This window comes from Herpailurus yagouaroundi, unplaced genomic scaffold (genome assembly GCF_014898765.1).
Source record: "Herpailurus yagouaroundi ecotype Mexico unplaced genomic scaffold, PumYag 483, whole genome shotgun sequence".
In the NCBI taxonomy this organism is placed as follows: Eukaryota; Metazoa; Chordata; class Mammalia; order Carnivora; family Felidae; genus Herpailurus; species Herpailurus yagouaroundi.
This window is the reverse complement of record NW_024412700.1, coordinates 3,501,122-3,507,293: the sequence shown is the minus strand read 5'-3', so window position 1 is coordinate 3,507,293 and position 6,172 is coordinate 3,501,122.

The window sequence follows — 6,172 nt, the reverse complement described above, 5'->3', positions numbered from 1 at the left end:
GGTGGCTGCTTCCACAGCATCAGGGACTCTCCCTTCTGGTTGTCGACGTTTTGGCCACCGACGTGGCACCCTTCCCACACTGTCATTTTCAGCAATCTGGAGAACTGGCCCCAAATCCCAGTCCCCCGTGACCCCAGCGAACAGACTGTCTAAAGCTCTGTCGTGTTTGCCTGTTTAACAAAGAGAACACGGTACCGACAGCCAAACTGCCACCGGGTTGGCCTGGCGGGACACACCCCCGGCCCCCTTGGCCGCTGAGGAGGGCGCGCGCCCGGGAGGACGCAGGTGCCGCAGTGGCCACCAGGGGGCGCGGGCGCCACTTGGAGAACGTGACCGGGAGCCACCGGGAATCAAGGCGGGCACACAAAGGGCCTCCCCATCCCAGCCCCAGCAGGGACGGCGCCCCCGAGTGTAGGGAGCATGTGTCTGTGGAAGGCGTGGCCCGGGCCACAGCGGTTCATTCTAGAAGGGGGGGTGGGGGGTGGGAGTGGCGCGGAACCTGGGGACAGAAGCAGCCCTCGTCACAAGCACAGCCACGTCTGTTCCAGGAAACGCCCCACGTGCAGGACACGCTGGCCACAAGCCCACATCAGGAGGAAACGTCTGGCGACCGTGGGAAGGTCTTTGAACCAAGGTGGGGTGCTTTCCCGTCGGGGGTCCCCACGGTAGCGAGAAGTGGTTTCCAGAAGGCTGATCTTTGGTCAAGCTGGCTCCCCTCCGCTTCCCCCGGTGTCTGGGGGGGGCAGGCAGGTGAGGCCCAGGCTCAGGCTATTGTTGGGGTTCGGGCACTGGCTGTGGAGGGGGCTGTGCCAGGCAGGGACGGCGAGTGAGGCTGGCACCCGCGCTTCAGTCCCTGTGGCTTTGATGTGGGGACATGTTTGGAAAGGGGGGGAAGGCGTCACTGTAGTGGGGAGGGGCCTCCGTGCCCCGTTTCCTGCTCCGGCTGTGGGAACAACCCCAGTTCATCGGCTGTGGGACAACAGTGGGCTGACACAGGAAGTCTCAATGGGTCAATGGATGACGGCCGTGCTGTGATGCTCAGCACCCTTAGGAGGAGGGGACCGGGAGGGCCATCAGATGGTGCCACGCGCTGGTTGATTCCAGGCTCTCGGCTCAGATCGAATTTCTCCCGGGTCTGTTTCCACCATTTCACCTTCAACAAAATACCTAATCCAACAGGAACATCCGATTGCTCGGTTCCCCCACTCGTTTGTTCACTGGCTCAGGAAACGTTATTGATTTCTGGGCTAAGTGACAGAATAATGTGTTGTGTTCACACAGCGGAAGGGTCCATCCTGGGGATTGCTCTAAAAACTGAGAACAGCCTCTTTTGGAGGACATCGGACAGGGCCCGGCCGCTTCAGGCAACTTTCAGACAATCTATCCTGGCCCATCTTTACCATACTTGACCTTGGTAAGAAAAAGACTCAGGAACCCAGAGAGGGCGCCACACTGGATACGACTTGTCACTCCAACCCAGATACTGCAGGGTGAGGAGGGCTATTACTAGCATGGGTTGCACAGAAAAGACAAAGACCTAACTTTCCTCCCATACAAAGAGGCCCTAGAAGTGAGAAGACGGTAACAATTAAAAAAAAACCTTGGGAGCACCTGGGGGGCTCAGTCAGTTAAGCGTCCGATTTCAGCTCAGGTCACAATCTGGTGGTCGGTGAGTTCGGGTCCTGCATCAGGCTCTGTGCTGACAGCTCGGAGCCTGGAGCCTGCTTCGGATTGTGTCTCCCTCTCTCTCCCTGCTCCTCCCCCAATCGCGCTCTGTCTCTCTCTGTCTCTCAAAAATAAATAAATGTCGGGGCGCATGGGTGGCTCAGTTGGTTAAGCGTCCAACTCTAGCTTTCGGCTCCCGTCATGATCTCACGGTTCATGAGTTCAAGCCCTGCATGGAGCTCTGCACCCACAGTGCCTGTTTGGGCTTCTCTCTCTCTCTCTCTCTCTCTCTCTCTCTCTTGGTCTCTCTTCCCCTCCCCAGCTCTCTCTCTCTCTCTCTTTCAAAGTAAATAAATAAACTTTAAAAACAATAAACAAGTAAACGTTAAAGAAACTAAAAACTCCAGCCAACCAAACAAAAAAAACCCAAAAACCTTGTAGAAAACTCACAAGAGAAAACGCAAATGGTTAAAACCGCCCTGAAAGCCGCCCGGTCTCACCGGAGAAACGCAAGATAAAAATGAGAAACCATTTCCACCTGCAGATTGGCCAACGGGTGAAGGCCCGGGCGTGAGACTGTCAGCCGTGAGAATGCGATCAGGCACCACAGCACTGAAGGGACCTCCACAGCCTCTAACAAGCGGCCAGATACGCACACGCCATAAATCCCGATGTTTCGCTTTGGGAGCTCCAGCAACAGAAATACTCAGGCAAGGTCACGAGGACGACTGGACAGGCGTGTCTGCCTGACCGCTGGTTATGACAGTGAAAGTTGGAGATGACCTTAGGCTCTCCAGAGGGGGAAACTGAAATAGTTTAAAATCTATTCTTTTGTTTGTTTGTTTCAGATTAAAAAAAAAATGTTTATTTTTGAGAGAGAATGAGAGGGCAAGAGAGGGGCAGAGAGAGAGGACAGAAGGTCTGAAGTGGGCTCTGTGTGGACAGCAGTGCGCCCGATGTGGGGCTCGAACTCACGAACCGCGAGATCACGACCTGAGGCAAAGGCGGATGCTTAACTGACTGAGCCACCCAGGCGCCCCAGTAGCTTAAAATCTTTTCGATAAAAGGGCGTGTGGCCATTAAAAAGAGAGAGAGTGCTCTAAGGGGGAATGCGGTAAATCGTCTGCATCAGACGGGACTCCGTCAACCTCGCCTTCTCTCAGATCCCTTACCCGGCTTCTGAAATGGCCAGGGGGTCCCCCCACTGCCTGAGGTTGGCCAGCTATGCCTTGAGTCTCCGGTTCCCACTGCCCTTTCTGGGCTCGGATGAAGCACCAAGTTCAAGGACATGGGACCTGGTTCCCGCCGCAGCTGACAAGGTAGCTAAGGGACACAGCCCGGAGACAGGGGGATAGCTGCAAACTTCAGTTAATGGAGGGGGCAGAGAGCAGGCAGCTGGGTGTCTCGTGTGTGCTCTCTCCAGTGCCCGTGGTCCAGGCGTGGCTTTTCCGTACAACCTGCCTGGAGGTCTCCCCCGTGGCTAAAAACCCAGTGTTCCTCTCCACGGCCTGTGACAAAGCCTCAGCAGCCCCGGGGCGGCTTGGTTAGCTCTCCGGGGGGGCCCACACCCGCCTCTCCACCCTTCCTGTCCTCACTACTGTTGCCCAGGGGTTACACCTCCAGGAGGGTGCTAGCACTTCTGCCTCTCCCTGGCTTTTGTTTTCTAGCGAGCGTGAGCTAAGCCAGCTTCCAAGTGAGGTGTGTGTCTGTTTGTTTGCTTTCAGAGCTTATTTATTTATTTTGAGGGGGGAGGGGCAGAGAGAGGGCGAGAGAGAAGCCCAAGGAGGCTCTGCACCATCAGCACGGAACCTGACACGGGGTCCGATCTCGCGAGCCGTGAGATCATGACCTGGATGCTTAACCGACTGAGCCACCCAGGTGCCCCCACGGTGAGGTTTTTATTTCAGACATCCTACTCAAAATTGCAACCTCACTCACTGGAAGTGAGTGAACCTTCCAGCCTCACTCCTAATCCTCTTTACTTTGTGGTGATTTCTTCCCCATAGCACTTGCCATCTTCTAGCATACTGTATCATTTGTTTGTTTACTAGTCTGGTGCTCAGTGTCTGTTGTCCCCAGCTGGAAAGGACACTTGAGGGAGGGGGGGCCTTTGTTTTGCTCCAGTGCCTAGAACAGTTCCTGGGACACGAAAGGCACTTACAAAACACTCGATGGATGAATGGATGAATGATTTGTATAACTGATATCAAAATATATTCCTGATATCCCGTTGGGTAAAAAGCATAGTTTTCAACATCCTGTGTTCAGGGATTGGCAGACGTAAGGTGTCAGTACCACCTAGAGTGATCTACAGACTCGACCCAATCTCTATGAAAACACAATGGCATTTTTTTGGTTTTTTTTGTTTGTTTGTTTGCAGAGATTGAAAAAAGTCATCCTAAAATCCAAGTGGAATCTCAAGGGACCCCAGAGAGAAAAAATTATTTGGAAGGAAGGAAGAACAAAGTTGGAGGACCCAGAAAAATGATTTGGAAGGAAGGAAGAACAAAGTTGGAGGACCCACACTTCCCGATGTCAAACGTATTACAAAGCTACGGTAATCAAAACAGTGTGGTGTGGCATGGAGACTGACACACACATCAACGGAACACAATAGAGTCCAGAGATAAACCCCTGTGTATGTGGTCAAATGATCTTCAACATAAGTACCGAACCACTCAAGGGGGAAAGGACAGGCTCTTCAACAAGCGGTGCTGGGAAAACTGGACATCCACATGCGAAAGAATGAAGTTGGACCATTATCTTACGTCACATACAAAAATTAACTTAAAGTGGATGAAAGGCCTAAATGTAAGACCCCAAACTAAAAAACTCCTAGACAAAAACAGGGGAAAAGCTTCACGTCATTGGGCTTGGCGGTGGTCTCTCGGATATGACACGAGACACACAGGCAACAAACACAAAAGTAGACAAATAGGACGACACCAAACTCAAAAACTTTTGTATAGGAGAAAACACAACCAACAGAGTGGAAAGGCAGCCTAAAAATGGGAGGAAATGTTTACAAATTATATACCTGATACGGGGATAATACTCAGAATAAAGAGCACTTCTACTATCCAACATCAAAAATGAACCCAATTCAAGAATGGGCAAAGGAATTGAGTACACATTTTTCCAAAGATGGTATACAGATGGCCAATAAGCATTAACCTCACTGAAGTCAGAGAAATGCAAATCAGAACCACAGTGAAATATTCCTTCACATCTGCTTAGGATGGCTTCTATCGAAGTAACAAACAGAAAATAACAAGTGTTGGCAAGGATGTGAGAAGTTGGAACCCTTCTGCACCGCTCGTAGGGTTGTAAAATGGCGGAAAACAGTGTAGAGATGTCTCATAAAAATTTTAAAAAGAACTACCATATGATCCAGCAATCCTGCTTCTGGGTATATACTCAAAAGAATTGAAAGCAGGGTCTCAATGCGATCTTTACACAACACCCTCATAGCAGCGTTCTTCTTGATAGCCAGGCGTTGGAAGCAACCCAAGCGTCCAGCAACGGGCGTTTGCCAAATGGATAAACAAAATGTGGTCCATTCAAGCAATGGAACGTTACTCAGCCTTCAAAAGGAAGGGCATTGTGACCCCTGCGACAGCATAGATGAACCTTGAGGTAATTATGCTGAGTGAAATAAGCCAGTCATAGAAGGACATGTGATTCCCTTTATATGAGGTACCTAGAGTAATCAGATTTAAGACACAAAATAGGATGGCAGGCGCCAGGGGCTGAGGGTGCAGGATGGGAGTTAGTGTTTAATGGGGACAGAGCTACAGGTACCCCACTATATGTATTATTCTTACTGTTTGTGTGTATCAGAAAAGACCTGGAAGTATACACACCACATTGTACTTACTCCTGGAAGTAAAAGTGGGAGGAGACAATTCTAAGTTTTTTCATTCATTTCTATATGGCATTTTCAGAAGGAAAGGATATTACTATTACAGTTTTTTTTTAACCAGAAAAATAAGGTTTAATATTTATAAGGTTTAGAGGAATAGGTAGGGAGAGAGATGATAGTTGGTTAGCTAACTAGTTAAAGATAAATGCTTGCTTACGAGTGCTGAAACTCTGTCCACTTCTCCATCTTAAGAAGGATTATTATTTTTACTTCTCCAGGTAAAATTTGTTATCTCTATTTTTGTGCATTTATGCTTCAGGATTGTAATTCTAGAAATCAGAAGTAGGGTCCTGTAAAGTAGGCTATAACATTCTCCTGGTGGGCTTCTCTATAGATGGCCATAGTAGCCAGGCAAAGCAGAGTAGAGCAAACAAAAGGAGTAAAGAGATGATGATGGTGGTGGTGATGGTGGTGGTGGTGATGATGATGTCATGGCGGTGAGGGTGGTGAGGGTAGTGATGGTGGTAGAGGTGGTGGTGATGGTGGTGGTGATGATGGTGATGGTGGTAATGGTGGTGATGGTGGTGATGATGATGATGATGGTGATGATGGTGATGATGGTGATGGTGGCGATGGTGGTGATGA